Source organism: Carya illinoinensis, chromosome 12 (genome assembly GCF_018687715.1).
Source record: "Carya illinoinensis cultivar Pawnee chromosome 12, C.illinoinensisPawnee_v1, whole genome shotgun sequence".
Taxonomy (NCBI): Eukaryota; Viridiplantae; Streptophyta; class Magnoliopsida; order Fagales; family Juglandaceae; genus Carya; species Carya illinoinensis.
The window spans coordinates 227567-242989 of NC_056763.1; positions in this window are offsets into that span (position 1 = coordinate 227567).

A 15423-nucleotide genomic window follows, 5' to 3' on the forward strand; every position below is an offset into this window, starting at 1 on the left:
GTCCACCGTAATTGTGAGAATTGTTTCAATGCCCCAATCAAGCATACACTCCTCCAACTCCCTCCCAACCATTGCCCCCTTGTGGTCGCTAATCCGAACAAATGAAATGATCCTCTCATGCAACTTCCAACTATTATCAATGAAGTAAGCAGTCACACACATGTAATTAATATTTTGGATAGAAGTTTAAGTGTCTCTAGTTAGGCACACTCTTTGTTTGGTGGTCAAAAATATTTTCTTCAAGCTATCATTCTCTCTAAAAAATAGCCTCATACAATCACGCATTACGGTAAATCGAGAAGGAATAGGAAACCTAGGATCAAGGGATTTAACAAATTCTTGAAACCCTTCTCCCTCAACACATCTAAAGGGTAGCTCGTCCATTATCACCATCCTAGCAAGAGCAACTCGGATTTTTTTCTCATTGTATTTAATCATCCGTAAGGTCTTCTCCCCTTCCCCTCCTTCACTTCTTACTTCCAAGGCCAAGAATGTTTGACTCTTGTCCAAATTACTCTTACGGTTTTTAGGGCAAAGTTGGATGTGTGTTTTCATGGCCGAAGTGCCTTACCTTTTGGGATGGCATTTCCATTGCCTATGGCAATGATTACAAGTAGCTATAGGCTTCTCAAGATCACAATCGGACACTCTTGTGAAATGGGACCAAACCTCAGATCTATTCTTAGGATTTCTACTACTAGGTGGAGGGCGAGGGGTAGAATGGAAGGCACTAGGAGTGCCTATCGAAGAGTCTATTGGTCCCCTAGACTCATCGACTATTGGACTGGGAGCATCAATCGTTTGTTTTGGGGCTGGGATGCCAGGACAAGATCCAGCTGTGGATGTAGGAGTGTTTGTGCCTTCTATATCCATGATTTAAGAACTAGAACTGTAGAACATAACAAACAAGTTGGGTTAAGACAACCCCAAAATGTTTAATATCCAAAGATCAGCACAACAACACATAAAAATTTACCAATCAACTTTGCTTTTTGGCGAAAAAAAAAACTTCTGAATTATTTATTGGTGGGCCTTTCATAGGAACAAGAAATTATAAATGAAGCCCATAATCATAAACAATAGATAGATTTCATATTTGGGCCATTTCAAAAAGTAGAAATTGTTCTTTATTTTTGGGTTCCATACATCTCCTTTCTATTCATATTTTGTGCATAACTAATGAACTCTGTTATTTTTGAGTGATGGGGAGAATAGAGTATTTTTATTCTGAAAAATTTTTAGATTCACTGCCAAGTACCAAACGAAAAAAGATTATAAAATAAAAAAATAAACTTATTCTCGTGAAAAATGACATTGGAAATTGGGATGAAGCTATTTTTTTCCCGTTAAAGCTTTTAGCTTCTTGACATTGTACTAATGAAGTAAAAATGCACTACAAGAAAAATTAAATTTGAGCTTTGTCTTCCATAGTGTCATCGGCAAGGCTAGTTCTACTTTAAGTGTGTGTGGGCACTGGGTATGTAAACTATAACAATGAAGGAAGGTGGAGATCCATTATTTTAATTTGAGCTCTACACTAACAAAAAACAACATATTGAAGTGATAGAAAAACCAACCAAAACCCATATAATTTGTCTACTCAAGTGAAAGAAAAATGAACGAAGAACTTACCAAAAGAGAGAGAAGCCATTCGGTGGGAGGGAAAGCGACACCGTGCGATGGCCCAGGAAGCGACGCTGCGACGGCGTGAGGGAGAGGGTGGGTGATGTGAACCCCAATTGACACGCTTTGAGACCCAACAACAATATTGGAAAAACAAACCCAAGAAAGCCAAACTCAAGTCTATGGATGGAGAATCTACACCCCCTAAGAACTCGTTTCAAGAACATAGATTATATTAAAATCTAGACCTGTTGAAAAACCCGTCTCAAGAACCCAGATTACAAAGAGTAACGTCACAAAGGTTGTGATTTACCTTTGATAAGTTCAAAATTTCAATTAAGAACAAGAGGAGTAAAATCAACTCATAATTAAAATTCAATAATGTCTAACCTTCTCAAATGAGACTATAAGTGGTTTAAATAACAATCTCCAAAAACCCTAAGTGAATAGTACCACGGGTACTGTAGTGTGAATAGTTCAACGCTATAGTACTTCTAAAACCCTAGTTCACATAAAATAATAACTTTCCAAATATGTCCTCAGACAAAATACAAGGCCTAACTAATAACCCTAGCTCATTAGAAATATGACGTATGTGGGCTAAGCATCCTCAAGCCCACTTATTCTAAACTAATAATAAATTGAAAGCCTTAACAACAATAGGCCCAATCTCTAAGTCATGTCTCCCATAGCTTGTATCAAGTGGATCAAAACTGGTTCTCCTTCCTTCAAGCCCGTCTTGAGTGTTTGGCTCTTCCTAGCTTCATCCCAAGTGGTTTGCACCAATTCTTGCATTGCTTCCTTAATCTTCTTGGCCCTTGATCTTGTAATTGGCCCATTTGGAAGTTGCAAAGGATCTTTAAGGCCACCTCCACCTTGGTTTCCATCATTCCCCTCTCCTCAAAAGGATTCGTCCTCGAATCTTCACCTACATCAAAAGGAGAAAGATAAAAAATATTGAATGTAGCAAAAAAATTATACTCACCTGGAAGATCCACTTTATATGCATTGTCATTAATTTTCTCAAGAATTTGGAAAGGTCCATCTCCTCGAGGATGCAACTTAGTCCATCTATAGGCTGGAAATCTTTCTTTGCACATGTAAACCCAAACCCAATCTCTTGATTCAAAGATGACACGTCTTCGTCCTCTATTGGCTCGGGAAGCAACCATTTCATTATTTTGGAAAATTTAAAGCCTTACCCTCTCATGAAGTGACTTCACCAAATCCGCCTTCCTTTGTCCATCCAAGCTGCTCCTGCCATCAACAGGTAAAGGCATCAAGTCTAAAGGAGTAAGTAGATTAAAACCATAAACAATTTCAAAAGTAGGGTATGAAGTAGTTGTATGCATGGTCCTATTATATGCAAACTCTATAAATGGCAAACAATCCTCCCAAGTCTTTTAATTCTTATGAACAACAGTGCGTAAAAGCTGAGTTAAAGTCCTATTAACTACTTTAGTCTGACCATTAGTCTGTGGGTGACAAGTAGTGAAAAATAATAACTTAGTACCTAATTTCCCCCATAACACCTTCCAAAAGTAGCTAAGGAATTTAACATCCCTATCAGAAATGATACTCCTGGGTACACCATGGAGTCGTACTATCTCCCTGAAAAACAAGTCAGCTATATTTGTAGCATCATCTGTTTTATGGCATGGAATGAAATGTGCCATCATGCTAAATCTATCCACAACCACGAAAATAGAATCTCTACCCCTTTTTGTCCTAGGCAGCCCTAAAATAAAGTACATAAATATATCTACCCATGGCTCACTAGGAACGGGTAAGGGTGTATACAACCCATGTGGCAAAACCTTAGATTTGGCATTTCTACATGTAATGCTCCTGCTACAAATGCGATTGACATCTCTTTTCATCTTAGGTCAAAAGAAATGTTCATGCAATATGTCCAAGATTTTCTTGACACCAAAGTGTCCCATTAATCCCCCACCATGTGCCTCACACAACAATAACTCACGCATAAAACAATTAGGCACACAAAGTTTGTTTTCTTTAAACAAGTAGCCATCATGCTTGTAAAACTTACCAAATGCCACCTTATCACATGCCATATACACATCATAAAACTCAGCGTTATCAGCATACATGTCTTTCACATATTTAAACCCAAGCATTTTAGCACTCATAGAAGTGAGAAGTACATACGTCCAGGATAAAGCATCAGCAACAATGTTCTCCTTATCTTACTTGTAACAGATGACATATGGAAAGGTTCCAATATATTCCATCCATCTACCTTGACCTTTGTGATGCTTCAATGATTCATAATCGATGTGCATCACAAAGTCCCTAGGCCACAGGTAGTGTTGCCAAGTCTCTAATGCACGAACAAGAGCATAAAGTTATTTGTCATAAATAGGGTACTTCAGGGATGCCCCACTTAGCTTCTCACTGAAGAAGGCGATGGGCCGGCTATCCTGCATCAAAATGGCTCCAATCCCTATTCTTGAGGTATCACATTCAATCTCAAAAGCTTTGTTAAAATCAAGTAATGCTAACACGGATTCAAAGCACAACCTTTCTTTAATAGTGGCAAAAGCATTCTCTTGATTAGCCCCCAATTGAAACCCAACATTCTTTTTAATGATTTCAGTGAGTGGTGCGGCAATGGTGCCAAAGTCTTTAACAAAACGCCGATAAAAGCTAGCTAAACCATCAAAGCTTCTTACCTCAGTGATGCTCTTTGGTGTTGGCCACTCCTTGATGGTCTTGACTTTCTCTTCATCCACTTCAATACCTTTTGTACTAACAACATAACCAAGAAAAACAACTTTCTCCATGCAAAAGGTACATTTCTTGAAATTAGCATACAACTTTTCACATCTCAACACATCAAACACATATCTCAAATGCTCAATATGTTCATTTAAGTCCTTGTTGTACATTAGGATATCATCAAATTACACAACCACAAACTTGCCTATGAATGCACGTAGGACATGGTTAATTAATCTCATGAAAGTACTGGGCGCATTTGTAAGTCCAAATGGCATAACCAACCATTCATAAAGCCCATACTTAGTCTTAAAAGTATTTTTCCATTCATCACCCTCTTTCATTCTAATTTAATGGCACCTACTCTTAAGATCAATTTTACTGAAAATACATGAGCCATGCAATTCATCAAGCATATCATCTAATCTAGGAATGGGATGGCGATACTTTACCGTGACATTATTAACCGCTCTGCAATCAATGCACATCCGCCACGTCCCATCCTTCTTAGGCACTAGAAGCACTGGTACTGCACCTAGGCTCATGCTATCCCTCACGTGCCCCTTGCTCATCAAATCCTCAACTTGCCTTTGAAGCACCTTTGTCTCCTCTGGATTACTCCTATAAGCTGGTCGGTTTGGAATAGCAGCCCCAGTTACAAAATCAATCTGGTGCTCAATGCCTCTAATGGGTGGCAACTCATTAGGCATTTCCTCTAGGAATACATCCTCAAACTCCCACAACAAAGAAACAGCCAAACTAGGAAGAGACTGGTTAGTTTCATCAAGGTTAAGATAAGACTCTTTATAAACAAGAAAAATCATAGGGCGATCTACTAAGAAAGTCGTCTTAACCTCACTCTCTCTTGCATAGAAACTCACTTTTGCCTTTCCTTTTCTCTCTGCAGACTCTCTTTATTTTTCACTCTTTCTTTTTTGCTCATTTTCACCCCCACACTTTTTTTTTTTTTTGCCCAATCTCTATTTCACTCTTTCTTTTTTGCTCAATTTCTTTTTCACTCTTTCTTTTTTTATCACACTCAGTTTCACTCTTTCTTTTTTGATCACTCTCATTTTCACTCTTTCTTTTTTGAGCAACCTCACTTTTCAGTTTCAATTGGTCCTCATAGACCTGTTTTGGAGTTAAAGGAGCAAGCTTGATTATTTTTCCCTCATTTACAGAGTTGTATATGTTTTTGAATTCATAATGTATCACTCTGCTATCATACTGCCACAGCCTCCCCAACAAGATATGACCAGTATGCATAGGCACAACATCACAAAGCACTTTATCATGATACTTCCCAATGGAGAAAGTATCCACCCTAACCACCCCACAATCATTCAACCGCTACAACTTGTATTCAAGGTAGGTAAATTCAATTTTTCAACTAAAGTAGTGCTAGCAACATTAGTACAACTCTGTCCATCAATGATCATACTACATACCTTGCTATTGATGTGGTATCTAGTATGAAAAATGTTCTCCCTCTGCTGCTCTGCATTATCCATCTTAATTTGTGTGTTGAGAGCACACCTGGCAACAAGGGACTCACCTGTTATGGGGTATTCTACTCCATCATCATCACTAGCATTCTCCAACTCAAGCATCTCATCATTATCATCCTCACTTGTAGTCATCACCTCCTCATTGTCAAGCATAATCATCACACGTTTGTTTGGACATTGAGAAGCGATGTGCCCTAAACCCAAACACTTAAAGCATTTAATATCTCTATTTCTAGAAGGTTGGGATGCTACCTTGGGTTTTTTGTTAGTTCTTTCATCTTTACCCTTAGGTGGTTAGGTCATTGCCTTTGTTACAACTCGATCATCTTTCTCCCACTTTGGTTTCCAATGAGTGCTAGAAACTGAAGTGTACCTTGATGTCCCTTTCCTTTTTAATTGCATCTCCACCTTCATAGTCATGTGCACCATGTCTTTTATTTCTACATAATGTTGCAACTCAACCCCATTGGCTATCTCCCTATTCAAACCACACAAAAATCTAGCCATAGTGGCCTCCCTATCCTCCTCCACATTCACCCATATCATAGCCACCTCCATTTCCTTATGGTAGTCCTTCACACTCCTAGACCGGTTTGTAAGATTTTGTAATTTCTGGTATAGGTCCCTATAGTAGTGGCTAGGTACAAATCTCTGCCTCATGAGAGTTTTCAACTCTGCCCATGTCTCGACAGGCCTCTCATAATTCCTCCTCCTATTGGTTACTGATTGATCCCACCAAATAATAGCATAATCAGTGAACTCAATTACTGCCAACTTCACTTTCTCCTCCTCTGAATAGTTATGACAATCAAAAATCAACTATATCTTCTTCTCCCACACTACATAAGCTTTAGGGTCAGTTGTACCTTGGAAATATGGTATTTTCATTTTGATGCTCTTAAGGTCCCTATCTACTCTAACACGAACCCGTGGGTTTCCCCTAAATCCTTTTTCATGCCTAACTCTTCTATGCCTACCCATCCCAACTTCAGACAATAGGTCTTCCTCATCCTCACCATCTCCTTCATCTTCATACTCATGTTCTCTTCTAGGTTTATGTCTCCTCCTATCTCTCCCACCATGCAAATTTCTAATTACTTCATCTTGTTGATCCATCGTATCCCTCACTTCCCCCAACATCATGTTCAACTGCTCAAACTGTTGTTGCATGGCCTGCAACACAAAGGAGTTACCTGCCATCTCCTTTGATGATGATTCACTTTTACGAGACATTGTACCTACTGCACAACAAAAAAAGTGTTAGTGGAAAAGTCCTCACATGCTCCCTTATGTGTTTACACTCGAATAATGGCACTCCACTCGTGTCTCACTCTTAATTGGCTTTTTTTTTTTTGGATAATGATCTCACACTCTCTTGCCTTTTACGTCAAGAGTTTTTCCACTCAAGTTCTTTAAGAACTAATCAAACTCAATCAAGACAATACATCCCTGTTTTGTTCCAACTAGTAATTAGGTCCAAGAAACAAAGAGCAAGAGAAAACACGGAAGGAATAAAATGACATGAGACTCAAGGAATTTATATGATGGAAAGAGTAATTACAAAAGAAGATACCAACAAAAAGATGTATTCAGCCCCTTTAAAGATAAGGCTCAATCAATAAAATAAAAATTCAGATTTTTTCTTCTTTTTTTTCTTTTCTTTTCTTTTCCTTTCTTTTATTTTCTTTTATTTTCTTTTCTTTCTTTTCTTTTATTTTCCTTTCTTTTCTCTTCTTTTCTCAACAATTTAACCACAAATAGAAATATTCAATTGTGAGAATCAAAAAATTGAATTCAAACACATAAAAATTGACAAGGCAATAGAAGGGAATCAATGAAACCCTAGAAATTTCAAACCCTAGATTGTGCAAATTTTGGCAGCCCTCAAACAAGGAATTTAGCCACCCTATGATGATGAACACAAAACCCAAATGATAGAGTAATTTGGCAGCCCTAGGAAAAATGAATTTCTGCTCTTTTTTTTTTTTTTTTTTTGTAATCCTAGAACAATGAAGCCCTAGAATTAAATTTGAAGAGGCAAGAATTAAAACATAGAAAAAGACCTAATTGGAAACCTTGCTCTAAATACTAAATGATGTGAACCCTGATCAACTCACTTTGAGACCCAACAACAATATTGGACAAACAAACCCAAGAAAGCCAAACTCAAGTTTAGGGATGGAGAATCTAGACCCGCTGAAAACTAGTTTCAAGAACCTAGCTTATATTAAAATCTAGACCCATTGAAGAACCCATCTCAAGAACCCAGATTATAAGGAGTAATGCCACAATCGTTGTGATTTATTTTTGATAAGTTCAAAATTTCAATCAAGAACAAGAGGAGGAACCTCAACTCACATTTAAAATTTAATAATGTCTAACTTTTTCAAATGAGGCTACAAGTGGTTTAAATAACAATCCTCAAAAACCCTAAGTGAATAGTGTCTTGGGGATTATAGCGTGAACAGTACTGCGCTACAGTACTTCTAAATAGTTCCCATAACATAATAACTTTCCAAATATGCCCTTGTACAAAATACAAGTTCTACCCAAAAAACCCTAGCTCATTAGAAATATGACGTATGTGGGCTAAGAATTCTTGAGCCCACTTATTCTAAACTAATAATAAATTGTAAGTCTTAACAACAATAGACCCTATCTCTAAGTCATGTCTTCCACAGCTTGTATCTAGTAGATCAAAACTAGTTCTTCTTCCTTCAAACCCATCTTGAGTGTTTGGCTCTTTCTAGCTTCATCCCAAGTGGTTTGCACCAATCCTTGCATTGTTTTCTTGATCTTCTTGGCTCTTGATCTTGTAATTGGCCCATATGAAACTTGCAAAGGATCTTTAAGGCTATCTCTACCTTGGTTCCCATCATTCTCCTTCTCCTCAAAAGGATTCAACCTCGAATCTTCACCTACATCAAAAGGAGAAAGATCAAAAATATTGAATGTAGCAGAAATATTATACTCACCTGGAAGATCCACTTTATATGCATTATTGATAAAATATTAGAATTGCATAATTAAGTTGCTTAAATGAACGATTTATTTTATCAAATGAGAATTGAGCACTTAACTATGTATCAAATTCTAGTACTTGATGTTAAACTAATTGATGCTAATATTTTATACATAAAATTCTATAATTGTTGCAGGACATTTATGAAAATAATAAAAGAGCATATAGTGCTACGAGCTGGGCGAGGAGTCAGCTGGCATTTCATTTTATCTTTGGGTTTTTACGTCTTGCGGAACATGGAGAGCAGAGCATCATTCGGACCACATGCTAAAAGCAACTCACGCATGACAGCAACCAACCCACTCGGACAACAGCCACTCACACCAGTTCACACATGCAAACCAGCAAAGCATCCCCATGTACACGTGCAGAAGCACATCACACATACAGAAAAGTGCAACCCACATGGACAGCACACATACAGCAGCTGGACGTGGAGCAGCAGGAGCTGGGGAGACCTTCCTACTTTCTTTCTTTTTCGTTTAAGACAGTGCAGTAGCTTAGCTTATTTTTATTCTTCTTTCTTTTTCAGTCGGCTGTTTTCATTTTATTTTACAACTCTGTCTTCGTTTGGACGGAGGGTGTGTTCTTTCATTTCTTTCCTTTTTCGTTTAAGCTGGAGAAGCAACATAGTTTTTAGTTTTATTGTTCTTTTCTTTTAGTTTAGAGGAGACGGATGGAACTCTTGGATAGGTTGTTTCACTTTATTTTCTTCTGGGCGTCGGCTTTGTTTTTGCCTCTTTGGATTTCTTTTTTTTTTCTTTCAGCTTTCGTTTCTAGCGTGAGCATTCATTTCTATTGGTTTTCTTCTAGTTTTTTTCTCTTTTGGTTTTGGGACAGCATTGTGGGATCATAGTATAGTGTTTTCGGTTCCAGACATAAGAAGGCGGCTAGTAATTAATTTTGTTCTTCTCACTTTACGTTTTTAGTTTTTTTCTTTTTTTTCTTTTTTTCCCAATTTTTACTTCTTAGTTCTTAGTTGTTTCCGCTTATAAGTCTTGCGAATTCATTGGGCATTTTTACTTTTCAGCTTGGTGTTTATTTTTATTTTGTGTATTTTTTTTCTCTTAGAGTTTATCATGGTTCAACTTAGATTAATTTTTATTGTTAGAAACATCATGTGCAGCTAATTTTAGAAACTTGGGTTGTGGAACGAGATTTAATTTATTTCAGGTTCTAGTTTAATGCAATATTTTGTTGATAAATATTGATTTCACAATATTACTAGTCGGATTTAAATTGAAAATAGATTGCGGCTCTTGCTCTTGTTTTGTTGTTGACGTAAAGCACAACAAAAGCTTGAAAATTATCAAGGCTTCTCTCGATTGCTTGTTAATGTGTGTTTGGCTAGTAAAATAGAGAATCCCTTAGAAAAAAAATATTGCAAAACTTGGGCTTAAATTTGTATCTTCCGATTAGCAATGCCTTGATTGGATTGTTAATCGAGAAAATTATCTAGAATCCGAAATAAAGAGAGTCTCATTCCCAACCCAAGTGTTTGTTAATTTGTTTTTCTTAAGAAACTCTTATTTTAACTTCGATTATCTTTTTTTCATTGCATTTGAATTTTATTTTCATCACTCATACTTGATTCATTTGTTACTCACAAATCTCCTATACGCTTTGATAACCCATTGTCCCTGTGGAATACGATTCTGGACTTATCCTTAATACAACTTGACACTTCTACACTTGGAAGCACATTCGAGACCGAGTCAAATGTCATTAATTTTCTCAAGAATTTGGAAAGGTTCATCTCCTCGAGGATGCAACTTAGTTCGTCTATGGGCTGGGAATCTTTCTTTGTGTATGTGAACCCAAACCCAATCTCCTGGTTCAAAGATGACACGTCTTCGTCCTTTATTGGCTTAGGAAGCAGCACTTTCATTCTTTTGGAAAATTTGAAGTTGTACCGTCTCATGAAGTGACTTCACCAACTCCGCCTTCTTTTGTCCATAAGCTACTCTTGCCATCAACAGGTAAAGGCATCAAGTCTAAAGGAGTAAGTGGATTAAAACCATAAACAATTTCAAAAAGAGAGTATGAAGTAGTGGTATGCACGGTCCTATTATATGCAAACTCTATAAGTGGCAAACAATCATCCCAAGTCTTTAAATTCGTATGAACAACAGTGCGTAAAAGCTTAATTAAAGTCCTATTAACTATTTCGATCTATCCATCAATCTGTGGGTGACGAGTAGTGGAAAATAATAACTTAGTACCTAATTTCCCCCATAATACCTTCCAAAAGTAGTTAAGGAATTCAACATCCATATTAGAAATGATACTCCTGGGCACACCATGGAGTCGCACTCTCTCCCTGAAAAACAAGTCAACTATATTTGTGGCATCATCTATTTTATGGCATGGAATGAAATATGTCATCTTGCTAAATCTATCCATAACCACAAAAATAGAATCTCTACCCCTTTTTGTCCTAGGCAGCCCCAAAACAAAGTCCATAGATATGTCTACCCATGGCTCACTAGGAATGAGTAAGGGTGTATACAACCCATGTGGCAAAACCTTAGATTTGGCCTTTCTACATGTAATGCACCTGTTACAAATGCGATTAATGTCTCGTTTCATCTTAGGCCAAAAGAAATGTTCATACAATATGTCTAAGTTTTTCTTGACACCAAAGTGTCCCATTAATCCCCCACCATGTGCCTCACGCACTAATAACTCACGCATAGAACAATTAGGCACACATAGTTTGTTTTCTTTAAACAAGTAACCATCATGCTTGTAAAACTTACCAAATGCCGCCTTATTGCATGCCATATACACATCAGAAAAGTCAGCGTCATCGGCATACATGTCTTTCACATATTCAAACCCAAGCATTTTAGCACTCATAGAAGTAAGAAGTACATACCTCTGTGATAAAGCATCAACAACAATGTTCTCCTTACCTTACTTATAACAAATGACATATGGAAAGGTCTTAATGTATTCCATTCATCTAGCACGCCTCTTAACTTACCTTGACCGTTGAGATGCTTCAATGATTCATGATCGGTGTGGATCACAAATTCTCTAGGCCACAGGTAGTGTTGGGAAGTCTCTAATGCACGAACAAGAGCATAAAGCTCTTTGTCATAAGTAGGGTACTTCAGGCATGCCCCACTTAGCTTCTCACTGAAGAAGGCGATGAGTCGCCTATTCTGCATCAAAACGGATCCAATCCCTATTCCTGAGGCATCACATTCAGTCTCAAAAAGCTTTGTTAAAATCAGGTAATTCTAACACGGGGGTGCAAAGCACAATCTTTCTTTAATAGTGGCAAAAGCATTCTCTTGATTAGCCCCCCAATGAAACCCAACATTCTTTTTAATGACTTCAATGAGTGGTGCAGTAATAGTGCTAAAGTCTTTAACAAAACGCCGATAAAATCTAGCTAAACCATGAAAGTTTCTTACCTCAGTGATGCTCTTTGGCGTTGGTCACTCCTTGATGGCCTTGACTTTCTCTTCATCCACTTCAATACCTTTTGTACTAACAACATAACCAAGAAAAATAACTTTCTCCATGCAAAAGGTACATTTCTTGAAATTAACATACAACTTTTCACATCTCAACACATCAAACACATATCTCAAATGCTCAATATGTTCATTTAAGTCCTTGTTGTACACTAGGATATCATCAAAGTACACAACCACAAACTTGCCTATGAACGCACGTAGGACATGGTTAATTAATCTCATGAAAGTACTGGGCGCATTTGTAAGTCCAAATGGCACAACCAACCATTCATAATGCCCATACTTAGTCTTAAAAGCAGTTTTCCATTCATTATCCTCTTTCATTTTAATTTGATGGTACCCACTTTTAAGATCAATTTTTCTGAAAATACATGAGCCATGCAATTCATCAAGCATATCATCAAATCTAGGAATGGGATGGTGATACTTTACCATGATATTATTAACCACCCTGCAATCAACGCACATCCACCATGTCCCATCCTTCTATAGGCACTAGAAGCACTGGTACTTCACATGGGCTCATGCTCTCCCTCATGTACCCCTTATTCATCAAATCCCCAACTTTCCTTTGAAGCTCCTTCGTCTTCTCTAGATTACTCCTATAAGCTGGTCAATTTGGAATAGCAGCCCCGGGCACAAAATCAATCTGGTGCTCAATGCCTCTAATGGGTGGCAACTCATTAGGCATTTCCTCTGGGAATACATCCTCAAATTCTTGCAACAAATAAACAACTAAACTAGGAAGAGACTGGTTAGTTTCATCAAGATTAAAATAAGACTCTTTATAAACAAGAAAAATCATAGGATGTCTTTCCTTTTCTCTCTGCAGACTCTCTTTCTCTTTCACTCTTTCTTTTTTCCTCAATTTATTTTTCACTCTTTATTTTTTGATCACTCTCATTTTCACTCTTTCTTTTTTGATCACTCTCATTTTCACTCTTTCTTTTTTGAGCAACCTCACATTTCAGTTTCAATTGGTGCACATAGATTTGTCTTGCAGTTAAAGGAGCAAGCTTGATTGTTTTGCCCTCCTTTACAAAGCTGTATATGTTTTCAAATCCATCATGTATCACTCTCCTATCACACTGCCACGGCCTCCCCAACAAGATATGGCCAGTATGCATAGGCACAACATCACAAAGCACTTCATCATGATACTTCCCAATGGAAAAAGTATCCACCCTAACCTCCCCACAATCATTTAACCACTACAACTTGTATGGTCTAGGGTGTTTCAGGGTAGGTAAATTCAATTTCTCAACTAAAGTAGTGCTAGTAACATTAGGACAACTCTGTCCATCAATGATCATACTACATACCTTGCTATTGATGTGGCATCTAGTATGAAAAATGTTCTCCCTCTACTGCTCTGCATTACCCATCTTAATTTGTGTGTTGAGAGCACGCCTGGCAATAAGGGACTCACCTATTACAGGGTATTCTACTCCATCATCATCACTAGTACATCCAATTCGGGCATCTCATCACTAACATCCTCACTTGTAGTCATCACCTCCCCATTGTCACGCATAATCATCAAATGTTTGTTTGGACATTGAGAAGTGATGTGCCCTGAACCAAAACACTTAAAGCATTTAATATCTCTATTTCTAGAAGGTTGAGATGCTACCTTGGGTTTGTTGCTAGTTCCTTCATCTTTTCCCTTAGGTGGTTTGGTCTTTGCCTTTGTTACAACTCGATCATCTTTCTCCCACTTTGGTTTCCAAGGAGTGCTAGAAACCGAAGTGTACCTTGATGTCCCTTTCCTCTTTAATTGCCTCTCCACCTTCATAGCCATGTGCTCCATGTCTTCTATTTCTACATAATATTGCAACTCAACCACATTGGCTATCTCCCTATTCAAACCACACAAAAATCTAGCCATAGTGGCCTCCCTATCCTCCTATACATTCGCCCGTATCGTAGCTACCTCAATCTCCTTATGGTAGTCCTCCACTCTCCTAGACCCCTGTGTAAGATTTTGTAATTTCTGGTAGAGGTCCTTATAGTAGTGGCTAGGTATAAATCTTCGCCTCATGAGAACTTTCAACTCTCCCCATGTCTCGACAGGCCTATCATAATTCCTCCTCCTATTGGTTACTAATTGATCCCACCAAATAATAGCATAATCAATGAACTCAATTACTACCAACTTCACTTTCTTCTCCTCTGAATAGTTATGACAATCAAAAATCAACTCCATCTTCTTCTCCTACTCTAAATAAGCTTCAAGGTCTGTTCTACGTTGGAAAGATGGTATTTTCATTTTGATGCTCTCAAGGTCCCTATCTACTCTATCACAACCCCGTGGGTTTCCCCTAAATCCTTTTTCATGACTAACTCCTCTATGCCTACCCATCCCAACTTCAGACATTAGGTCTTCCTCATTCTCATCCTCACCATCTCCTTCATCTTCATACTCATGTTCTCTTCTAGGTTCATGTCTCCTCCCATCTCTCACACCATGCAAATTTCTAATTACTTCATCTTGATGATCTATCGTATCCCTCACTTCCCCCAACATCATGTTCAACTGTTCAAACTGTTGTTGCATAGCCTGCAATACAAAGGAGTTATCTGCCATCCCTTTTAGTGATGATTCACTTTTATGAGACATTGTACACGCTGGACAACAAAAAAGTGCTAGTGGAAAAGTGCTCACACGCTCCCTTATGTGTTTACACTAGAATAGTGGCACTCCACTCGTGTTTCACTCTTAATTGGCTTTCTGTACTTCTTCTTTTTGTAACCCTAGAACAATGAAGCCCTAGAATTAATTTGAAGATGCAAGAATTAAAAGATAAAATCAGACCTAATTGGAAACCTTGCTCTAAATACCAAATGATGTGAACCCCGATCGACTCACTTTGAGACCTAACAACAATATTGGACAAACAAATCCAAGAAAGCCAAACTCAAGTTTAGGGATGGAGAATCTAGACCCGCTGAAAACTAGTTTCAACAACCTAGCTTATATTAAAATCTAGACCCATTGTAGAACCCATCTCAAGAACCTAGATTATAAGGAGGAACGCCACAA